The sequence below is a fragment of the Arachis hypogaea genome, chromosome 19 (assembly GCF_003086295.3).
Source record: "Arachis hypogaea cultivar Tifrunner chromosome 19, arahy.Tifrunner.gnm2.J5K5, whole genome shotgun sequence".
Classification (NCBI taxonomy): domain Eukaryota; kingdom Viridiplantae; phylum Streptophyta; class Magnoliopsida; order Fabales; family Fabaceae; genus Arachis; species Arachis hypogaea.
Window position 1 is genome coordinate 106,441,334 of NC_092054.1, and position 12,159 is coordinate 106,453,492.

General features: G+C 40.6%; 1 non-coding gene across 1 annotated transcript; it reads right to left on the minus strand.

Moving 5' to 3' along the window:
- Positions 1 to 5,256: 5,256 nt before the first annotated feature.
- LOC112780889 (small nucleolar RNA R71) lies at positions 5,257 to 5,363 on the minus strand. Its single transcript, XR_003191696.1, has one exon. It is a non-coding gene; the product is annotated as a small nucleolar RNA R71 (small nucleolar RNA).
- Between the last annotated feature and the right edge of the window lie 6,796 nt (positions 5,364 to 12,159).

The following is a 12,159-nucleotide window of genomic DNA, read 5'->3' on the forward strand; positions in this document are numbered from 1 at the left end:
TACGCCCAACACTCATGAGTTTGAAGCTCGTTACAGTCATCCCTTCCCAGATCCTACTCGGAATACCACAGACAAGGTTTAGATTTTTCGGATCTCAGGAATGGCCGCCAATAATTCTAGCCTATACCACGAAGGTTCTAATCTTAGATTAGAAACCCAAGAGATATGCACTCAAACTATTGCAGTTAGAATGGAGGTGGTTGTCAGGCACGCATTCGTAGGTGAGAATAATGATGAGTGTCACGGATCATCACATTCATCAGGTTGAAGTACGAGTGAATATCTTAGAATAGAAACAAGCGTGATAGAATGGAAAACAGTAGTAATTGCATTAATTCATTGAGACTCAACAGATCTCCTCACCCCCAACCATGGGGTTTAGAGACTCATTCCGTAGAGAATACAATATAAAACGTGTAAAGTGTCATGAGGTACAAGATGAATCACTAAAAGTAGTTTTTATAATAAACTAGTGACCTATGGTTACAGAAAATGAGTAAGCTAGAATAGTTAGTGAAAAAATCCACTTCCGGGGCCCACTTGTTGTGTGCTTGGACTGAGCATTGAAGCTTTCTTGGAGTTAAATGCCAGCTTTTGTGCCAGTTTGGGCGTTTAACTCCAGGTTTCATGCCAGTTCTGGCATTTTGACGCCAGAATTTCTATGCTGAATTGGAACGCCGGTTTGGGCTATCAAATCTCGGGCAAAGTATGAACTATTATATATTGCTGGAAAGCCCAAGATGTCTATTTTTCAACGCAATTGAGAGCACACCAATTGGACTTCTGTAGCTCCGGAGAATCCACTTCGAGTGTAGGGAGGTCAGAATCCAACAGCATCTGTAGTCCTTTTTTAGCCTCTGAATCAGATTTTTGCTCAGGTCCCTCAATTTCAGCCAGAAAATAGTTGAAATCACAGAAAAACACATAAATTCATAGTAAAGTCCAGAAATATGATTTTTGAATAAAAACTAATAAAAACATAATAAAATCTAACTAAAATATACTAAAAATATACTAAAAATAATGCCAAAAAGCGTATAAATTATCCGCTCATCACTTTTTCTTTTTCTTTTTTTTATTTATTATTTTTTTTGCCAATTTTCTTTTCTCTTTTTTTTCGCAAGCTTTTGTATTCACTGTTTTTTCTTGCTTCAAGAATCAATTTTTTGATTTTTCAGATTATCAAATAACATTTCTCCTTTTTCATCATTCTTCAAGAGCCAACAATTTTAACATTCATAAACAACAAATTCAAAAGACATATGCATTGTTCAAGTATTCATTCAGAAAACAAAAAGTATTGTCACCACATCAACATAATTAAACTAATTTCAAGGATGAATTCGAAATTCATGTACTTCTTGTTCTTTTGTAATTAAAACATTTTTTCATTTAAGAGAGGTGATGGATTCATAGGACATTCATAGCTTTAAGACATAGACATTTAAACACTAATGATCATATAGTAAAGACACAAACATAAATAAAACATAAGGCTCAAAAACCGAAAAACAGAAAAATAAGAACAAGGAGATTAAGGAACGGGTCCACCTTAGTGAGGGTGGCGTCTTCCTCTTCTTGAAGAACCAATGGTGCTCTTGAGCTCCTCTATGTCTCTTCCTTGTATTTGTTGTTCCTCCCTTATAGCTCTTTGATCTTCTCTAATCTCATGGAGAATGATGAAGTGCTCTTGGTAGTAGGGATAATTAAGCGTTGAATAAACTCCAACCATCTTCTAGCAACAGGCTTAAGGTCCGGTCTTCTCAATTGAACCGGCTTGCCTCTTGAGTCAACTTTCCATTGAGCTCCTTCCACACATATGTCCATGAGGACTTGGTCCAACCTTTGATCAAAGTTAACCCTTCTAGTGTAGGGGCGTGCGTTTTCTTGCATCATTGGCAAGTTGAACGCCAACCTTACATTTTCCAGACTGAAATCTAAGTATTTCCTCCGAACCATTGTAAGCCAATTCTTTGGATTCGGGTTCCTACTTTGATCATGGTTCCTAGTGATCCATGCGTTTGCATAGAACTCTTGAACCATTAAGATCCCGACTTGTTGAATAGGATTAGAGAGAACTTCCCATCATCTTCTTCTAATCTCTTGTCGGATCTCCGGATATTCGCTCTTTTTGAGCTTAAAAAGGACCTCAGGGATCACCTTTTTCTTGGCCACAACTTCATAGAAGTGGTCTTGATGGACCTTTGAGTTGAATCTCTCCATCTCACATGACTCAGAGGTGGAAGCAATTGCCTTCCCTTTCCTCTTTCTTGAGGTTTCTTTGGCCTTAGGTGCCATTAGTGGTTATGGAAAAACAAAAAGCAATACTTTTACCACACCAAACTTAAAAGGTTTGCTCATCCCCGAGCAAAAGAAGAAAGAAAGTAGTAGAAGAAGAAGAAAATAGAGGAGATGGAGGGAGAAAGTGTATTCGGCCAAGGGGGAGAAGTGGTGGTTGTAATGTGTGAAAATGGAGTAGTGTTGAGGGGTTTATATAGGGGAGGGGGAGGGTAGGTTTTGGCCATTAGGGTTGGGTTTGGGAGGGAAAAGAATTTGAATTTTGGAGGTAGGTGGGGTGTATCGGGTAGAGTGGATGGATGTGAGTGGTTAAGAGTGAATGGCACTAACACTGGAAAAAGCGGCACACCTAGCCACGTTAAGAGTCACGTTAATTACATTAACGTCAACTCTAACAAGGAAGGAACAAAGAAGTGCCAACATTAGTGACACTCACCTTTGTCACTAACGTTGGACCAAGCCACCATTAGCCACGTTAGTTGCCACGTTAGTTATATTAACGTGGAAGCTAACGTGGAGGAAAGAAATGATGAGCCAACGTTAGTGACATTCACCTTTGTCACTAACGTTGGAGATGGCAATCAACACCACGTTAGTGGCCACGTTAATACAATTAACGTGAGGCACTAACGTGAGAAGGGGCGTTTGGAGCGTTAGTGACAAAGGTAAGTGTCACTAACGCTCTCGAGGCTGAGGCATGCCCACGTTAGGAGTCACGTTAGCTACACTAACGTGGACTCTAACGTAGGGAGGAAGGGCAACAAGCAAACGTTATTGGAAAAGGTGAATGCCAATAACGTTTGTGAAGGACCAGGAGGCAACGTTAGTGGTCACGTTAGTGCCACTAACGTTGAAGTTAACGTGGACCATCTTGGGTTAGGAACGTTAGTGAAAAAGGTGATCGTCACTAACATTCTCGAACCCACATTTTCACTTAATGTTAACACCACTAACATCCTAACTAACGTCCATGCCTAACTCACAATTTCTCTGCAAGCAAAGCTGAGCCCACTGAAGACTGCAACTGCTTCAACTAAAGATCCAAAGGCCCATATCCAAGGCTTGAAGAGCCAACTAGAAGATCAGAAGAGTAGTATATATAGGAGTAGTTTTGAACTAGTGAGAGAGCTTTTGGCATTTTGGAGAACTACACTCTGTATATTTTACTTTCTCAGCAACTTCTAGTTTTAGTTTTCATAATGTACTTTACACTTACGCTTTCCATTCCCAGAGCTGTGAACAACTAAACTCCTTTCATTGGGTTAGGGAGCTATGTTGTAATTTGATGGATCAATAATAGTTTTCATTATTTTTCTTCTTTCTTTTCTCTTGGTTTTACTAGAAAGCTTTCAATCTTCATCCTATTGGGTAGTTATCATGGAAAAGAAGCTATTCATACTTGGATCTCTTCGGACTTTGGAAGAGGAATGAAGAGATCATGCTAGAAATTCTTTCTCATGTTGGACCAAATTGGGGTTTGGATGGATACGGTGACATATAATCCTACCAATACTTTGATTTGGGAATACATGTGGTATAATCAGTGACCATACTTCATCTCTTCTCATGAGCAATTAGACCAAGGAATTAGATATTGATCAAGATTTGAGAGATTGGGTTGCCAAGGAATTGGAATCCAATCACTTAAGATTGCCAAGGAGATCAATGAATGCATTGATTGAGGAAGAGATGAGAATGAACTTGATCCGGAGAATACAAAATCTCCTGAGCCCAATGAATCCCCCATTTCTGATCTTACCCATTCTCTTTACTTTCTGCCATTTACTTTTATGTTCATCTTCCCCATTCCCCATTTAAGATTTAGCAATTTACTTTCCGTCATTTACATTCAGTTTTTTATTTCCAGCATTTACATTTTCTGCCATTTACTTTCCCGCCATTTAACTTCCTGCAATTCTCAAATCAAAGTCTGCTTAGCTCAACTAAAACATTCCTCCAATTAAAGTTGCTTGACCAATCAATTCCTGTGGGATTCGACCTCACTCTATTGTGAGTTTTTACTTGACAACAATTCGGTATACTTGCCGAGGGAAATCTGTTGAGAGACAAGTTTCCGTGCATCAAGTTTATGGCGCCATTGCCGGGGATTGATTTTGTATCAACAATGATTAAATTGGTGGATAACTAGATTGAGCATTTTTCTTTTGTTTGATTTAATTTTTGTTTGATTGATTCACTTTCAGTTTCAGTTATTTTCTTCCCGTTACCCCTACCCGTTTGTGGTGTTCTCTTCTTTGTTACAATTTAGTTCACTAACCCACTAACTGTTTGATATATTGGATCACTCACACTAACAGCATTTTAACAAGAATACTCTCTATCTCCCTTTTGCTTTGGCCTTGTTTGTTGTATGACAGGTAGAAGAAGTGGGGCTTCAACTTCTTTTGATTCTGAACTTGAGAGGATCTTCCTTAGATTAAGGAGGGAAGCAAGAGGAAAGAGAGTTGTTGGTGCTGAGGAAGAGGAAGAGTACTTTGAACCAGACATGGATGAGAATATGGAGAACCATCATGAAGAAGAAGCTCACAACCATGGCAGAGAAGGTCCAGTGCATCATGCTGAGCAAGAGAGAAGAGTTTTGGGATCTTACATAAACCCAAACCCAGGAAACTGTGGAAGTAGCATCCAAAAGCCAACTATACATGCCAATAACTTTGAACTAAATCCACAGCTCATCACCCTTGTTCAGAACAACTGTTCATTTGGAGGAAGTGTTCAAGAAGACCCCAATCAACATCTCACCACATTCCTGAGGATATGTGATACTGTGAAGTCTAATGGTGTTCATCCTGACACCTATAGACTACTTCTGTTTCCCTTCTCACTGAAGGACAAAGCATCTAAATGGCTGGAATCCTTCCCGAAGGAGAGTTTAACAACCTGGAAAGATGTGGTGAACAAATTCTTGGCAAGATCTATCCTCCTCAAAGAATTAATAGGTTGAGAGCTAAGGTACAAACCTTTAGGCAACAAGATGGTGAAACTCTCTATGAAGCATGGGAGAGGTTTAAGGACTTGACAAGAAGGTGCCCGCCAGATATGTTCAATGAATGGGTGCAGTTACACATTTTCTATGAAGGTCTTTCTTATGAATGAAAGAAGGCAGTAGACCACTCATCTGGGGGATCTCTGAATAAGAAGAAGACCATTGAAGAAGCCATAGATGTCATTGAAACTGTAGCTGAGAATGACTACTTCTATGCTTCTGAAAGAGGCAACACTAGAGGAGTGATGGAGCTAAACAACGTGGATGCACTGCTGGCCAAAACAAGATGATCAATAAGTAGCTGGCTGACCTTACCAAGAAGATGGAAAGGAACCAAGTGGCAGCAATTACCACCTCATCAGCAACCCAAGAAGGAGTGAATGCAGAAGCAGAGGGTGATCAGGAACAAGCCAACTACATTGGAAACTCACCTAGGCAGACCTATGATCCATACTCCAAAACTTATAATCCTGGTTGGAGAAACCACCCAAACTTTGGGTGGGAAAATCAACAAGATCAAGGCCAAGATCAGAGATGTCACAACCCCAACAACAATGCGGCTCACCAACATTCCATACAGAGATCATATCAGCACCCACTAACAACACCTCTCAACATCTATATTAAAACTAAAATGGCCATCCTCATCCCTCCAACCCCAACTCACCATCATCCGAAGATAGACTCTCAAGGATTGAGACTCTACTTGAAGGCATATGTAAGGAACTCCAAGATAACAAGGTGTTCAAGGAGGAGGTGCGAGCCAATATCAAAAACCAGGGAGACACCATTAAGAGGCTAGAATTTTAAGTGGGATACCTCTCTGAGAAGATTCCCAAACCTACTGACAGCTTCCCAAATGACACAGAGAAAAACCCAAGAGGTGAAGCAAAGAAAGTAAGATGGGAAGAATGCAAGATGGTCACTATAAGTGATAGGGAGACTGAGGAAGAGCTGAACAAACCCTTCAAACACTATGGAGATACGTTAGCAGAGAAGCAGGAAGAGGCTCACCAAGAAACCAAAATTACACAGAAGGAGATGCTGGAACTCTATGCACCTTTTCCCCAAAGGCTCAAGGGTGGTGTCGAAAAGAGAATATACTCAAAGTTCCTTGATATGTTTGCATCTCTCCATGTAAACATACCATTCATCAAGGCTCTCCAACAAATGCCCTCATACATTAAGTATATGAAGGAGCTGTTGACCAGGAAAAGCTCACTCAAGGGAGGACAAACAATAGTGATGAATAAGGAGTGCAGTGCTCTCATTCAACCAGAGTTGCCTACAAAAAGGAATGACTCAGGGAGTTTTCACATCCCCTGTGCCATAGGAGAAACAATGTTTGATAAAGGACTCTGTGACCTGGGAGCAAGCATCAACTTAATGCCTTTATCCCTTATGAAGAAGCTGCAGATCAATAAGCTAATGGCCACAGACGTAGTCATCAGGCTGGCTGACAAAACTCAAAAACAAGCAGTAGGAGTGGTTGAAAACATGTTGGTGAAGGTTGGGAACTACTTCCTTCCCACAGACTTTGTCATATTGGAAATGGAAGAGAGTCACCTTCACCCAATCATATTGGGAAGACCATTCCTAGATACAGCCAGAGCACTCATAGACATGGAGCGATGAGAGCTAATACTGAGGATACATGACGAACAACTCGTATTCAATGTCTTCAAACCCTCACAAGAAGCAGATCAGGAAAATAAGGAACCAAGGGGAGAGCACGACAAAGCACTGATGGAAGAAACAAGCATTGAAGCACAAGCTGTACACTTGGGAATCCCTTTGGTTGACAAACAAGACAGTCAGTAGTTGTCACAGCTAAAGGAAAACCAGGAGGAACCTAAACCACCAGAGTTATATGAGACCAGCAACAAAATTTCCTTGGAAAAAAGGCCATAAAGAGCAGGGCAACATCAAAAGGAACAAAGAAGAAGGCACCAAGCAGATGGAGGAACAAGAAGATCCCTACAGAGGACTTCTCTCCAGGAGATAAAGTGATCTCAGCTTATTTCTCAGATATCCCACCTCATCTCCCCACCATCCCATCTCAGCTACCTAAAGTTTTCATCATCAACAGAATTCTCTCCTTAGAACATGTGGAGATTCTTGATGAAGCCAATGGAGATAGATTTATTGCGGGGGGGGGGGGGGATTTGAAGCATTACTAACCACCCTGACAAAGTCAGAACGTCAAGCTAGTGACGCTAAAGAAGCGCTTCATGGGAGGCAACCCATGTTTTATATGCTTTAAAGTAGTTAATAATGCAAGGTTTATGAATTCCAAATCAACTTTGACATATACTTAAATGAATCCTTTTATGCAGCACATAGTGAAGAACAAGTTTGGTGTTCAAGGCATACTAAGAAGAGCATAAATGCAATTCATATCATGTTACTCTTAGAGCCTTGAACAAAACTTTGTACACCACATGGACACAAACAATTAAAAAGTTTGGTGTCACCAATGTTGCATACATGAACAATTAAAAAGTCAGTTGGTTTGCATTCATGAATAGCACTTAGTTAGTTAGAAACAAAAACTTTAAAAATTAGTTATTCCAATTTTTTTTAAATTTTGCCGCCACTTTCCACAATTTCATTAATCACACCCCTTTTGTTTTGTAGAAAAATTGATGGGACAATTGAAGGAGGAGGGTTCGGCCACCACAAAAGGAGAGGACTATACACGTGTCTTCAAGGGGAATGCCTTGGGAAATGTTGCCATGCAACATTGAAAGAATGACACGCTTGGAAATCGAACTAACCCCATCATAAAGTTGATGATCATTGTGCTCATCCCATGCTAAACTCCATCTGTTCATCATACACCCACTCCATCAATCTACACCTCTCATTCACTCACCACTTCCCTATATAAGTGGTTCTTATTCCATACTCCCTTTCACATTCCAATACCCACTCTTTACACTTCCCACTCTCAGAACCCAACTCCCCTTACCCCATCAAAGACACACTCCCCACCTTCACATATCAACTCCTACTCATGGCATTATCGAGCTCCAAGAGGAAAAAAAGGAAGGAACCGGTGGAGAGCATCCCTTTCGATGAATGGAGATTCAAAACTGCATTCCATGAACTCGAATTTGAACGGATAAAGCACAAAAAGATATTGCCTGAGTTAACATTCCAGTTCAACGAGGATGAGTGCCTACAGATTCGAGAGAAGATTGAACAAAGGGGTTGGCAAAGGCTCACGAACCTAGAAGCAAAGATAAATGCAAACCTCATCAAAGAGTTCTATGCAAATGTGGTCAGAGAAGACAAAACCAAGGCCCCTACCTTCAAAAGTTATGTGAGAGGAACAGAGGTGGACTTCAGCCCCAATGCCATAACAAGGACTCTTCAGCTGAAATCGCCACATTTTGATGAGCCCAGCTATCATGTAAGAATAAGTAATGGCCCCGACAATGATGAACTTGAAAAAATTGTAAACGATATGTGTGTTATAGGATCTGACTAAGAAAGGTGTTCGGATAGGAGACCTCGGTTCATCAGGAGAGGAGACCTCATCCCGGAAGCCAAGGGATGGTTTGAACTCATGAGGAGATCTATCCTTCCAGTCGCAAATAATTCTGAGGTCAACACTACTTGAGCTACTATGGTACATTGCTTAATAAAGGGTGGAGGCATCAATGTGCACGAAATTATAGCCGAGGGGATTCAAGAGTCAGCCGAGAAGAATGATCCAGGTGCTAGACTTTGGTACCCCAGCACCATCCTTAGACTGTGTACGAAATTCAAGGTAGTCTTCGAGGACAGCAATCCAAATTAGGTAAACCCTGGGAGGTTAGTTACGCTACAGCGTATAACTTATGTGGCACCCGCCCAACAACAAAGAAGGCCTCAAATAGGGAAAAGAACATCACAAGAAGGACCTCACCGAGAAGAACCTCATCAAGAAGAATACCAGCAAGAAGAGTACTATGATCCAACCAACATAAGCTTAAATCACATTCACGGAGCCATTGAGGAGCTAGCAAGGAGCTACATGGATGGACAAGAACAGTAACTGCACATTCAAGCCCAAAGGATGGATCATCAAGAAGAGCTACTCTCTAATTGGATGGGTCAGCAGAGGGAGTGGCAGAAGCAACAAATGGAGCAACAACAGGAGCAATACTCCCAGCTCATTCAAGCCATCAATCAAGTGACTAAAAGGTAAGAGCGTCAAGATAAACACCTTCAAGAACTTAACTAACGTCAGCTAGCTCAAACAAAAGCATTCAATGAGTTCAGCCTGCTTAAGGAAGGACGGCAACTACATAGGGAAGAATTAAACATAAGCACTCAAGCCAAGTTGAACTATATGACTGGGCATATACATAATCTGCACTCTGCAATCCCTAAGTATGATACAGTCCAAAAAGAGCTAACAGAACAAGAGGAAAGGAAGGTGAAATAGCAGAAGGAAACATTGAAAAAGAAAATGGAAGATGCTGGCTTCTGAAAAAAGTTGATTGGGAAAAGCAAGGAAATTGGGGGTTCAAGCACTCAAGAAAGACACAAAGAAGAGGGAGAGCATGGGCAACCCCATGAGTAAAAGGTGGTGGAGTTCCCTCTTTGTTCCATCTTTTTCAAGTCTTAAATAAGGAAAATCATGTATGAAATAGAACATGTTTCCATGGTAGTCTAGGAGTTTAAATTCTGCCTAAGTTTTCATTGCTTGGGTCTATGCTTGCTAGTCTAATGTCACTGCTGCATTTCCACCTTTGCTTACTTGTATGCTTGTCCTTTTAAGTCAAATAAAAAGAGATGTTATGAAAAACCAGAGTGAAGTTCAAATTGTGGAGTAAGTTCTTAAGCTTGTGGTGTAGTAATTACTTAGCTAAGTTGGTTCACCAACAAGGTAGGAATGCAACTATCTGTCCCGAATCATATGCTTGAAACACACCTCATGAGACTAGCTAAATAACAAGATCCTAATAAGAAAAAAGGAAAAGAAAAATGAAAGTTGAGAAATAAAGAAAAAGAGTAAGAAATAAGGCTAGGCACCAAGGGTTGAATCTTGAGGCATGTGTCTGTGGTGCTCCTGTATAAAGGATATACTTGGATGAATAAGCTCTCAGGGGTGCTTTATCACTTGGTAACTTGGGTTAACTAACCCAAGATTATCAGCTGAAAGTCCACTATCAAGAGTAACCTTTGCTACAGAACACTTAGTAACCCAAAGAGGTGCTGGACACCAAGGTCTCAAGAAGGAAAATAACAAACCATGTGCCTGTGGTGTGTATGTATGGGGGAAAGAGACTTAAGGGAGTAAGTCCTTAGGGGTGTCTTAACACCTAGCACCTTGAATCAACTGGTTCAGGAGTGCTGGCTGAAAGCTTATCTTAAAGAGTCGCCCCCTCACAAAGCACCTAGTCTAAGAACACAGTTAAACCCTGAAAAGATAAAGGGATCAATGAATAAAAGTCTCATAGGGTGCTATCAAGTGAGTCTTCCGGGGCATGATAAAGGTCTGAAAGCCAGTGAAGGAATGAACCTAAGTTGCTATGCATGAAACCCCATAAAACCAAGGACATGACTTCCACAATAATGACTCATTTCTCTTGTCATTTCATTCATCATTCTCATGTTTCAGTACTTGCTTAGGGACAAGGAAGCTTTAAGTTTGGTGTTGTGATGCCAGGGCATTTTGGCCAGTTTCACTGACCTTTTATTTACTGTTTTAGGGTAGTTTCATGCATTTTCTTAGTTAATAAGCAAGTTTTGGATAGATAATCACTTACATCTTGATTCAAGCAAATAGTGCACGAAATTGTGATTCACACTTTTCACAACTCCGCACAACTAACCAGCAAGTGCACTGGGTCATCCAAGTAATACCTTACGTGAGTAAGGGTCGATCCCACGGAGATTGTTGGCTTGAAGCAATCTATGGTTACCTTGTAAATGTTAGTCAGGAGATTAATTATGATTATCAATTTGAATTGCGAAAAATAAAAGAGCATGAAATAAATACTTGTTATGCAGTAATGGAGAATATGTTGGAGTTTTGGAGATGCTTTATCTTCTGAATCTCTGCTTTCCCCCTATCTTCTTTTTCACACACGCAAGGTTCCTCCTATGGCAAGCTGTGTGTTGGTGGATCACCGTTGTCAATGGCTACCATCCGTCCTCTCAGTGAAAATGGTCCAGGTGCGCTGTCACCACACGGCTAATCATCTGTCGGTTCTCACTCATGCTGGAATAGGATCCATTGATCCTTTTGTGTGTGTCACTATGCCCAACCCTTGTGAGTTTGAAGCTCGTCACAGTCATTCAATCTCTGAATCCTACTTAGAAAACCACAGACAAGGTTTAGACTTTCCGGATTCTCAAGAATGCTGCCAATGGATTCTAGCTTATACCACAAAGATTCTGATTAAGGAATCCAAGAGATACTCATTCAATCGAAGGTAGAACGGGCGTGGTTGTCAGGCACGCGTTCATAGATTGAGAATGGTGATGAGTGTCACAGATCATCACATCCATCATATTGAAGTGCGAATGAACATCTTAGATAGAAACAAGCGTGTTTGAATAGAAAACAGAAATAATTGCATTAATTCATCGAGACACAGCAGAACTCCTCACCCCCAACAATGGAGTTTAGAGACTCATGCCATCAAAGAGTACAAAGTTCAGATCTAAAAATGTCATGAGGTACAAAATAAATCTCTAAAAGTTGTTTAAATACTAAACTAGTAACCTAGGTTTACAGAAAATGAGTAAAGTAAGATAGATAGTGCAGAAATCCACTTCTGGGGCCCACTTGGTGTGTGCTGGGGCTGAGACTTGAGATTTACATGTGCCTAGGCTATTTCTAGAGTTAAACGCCA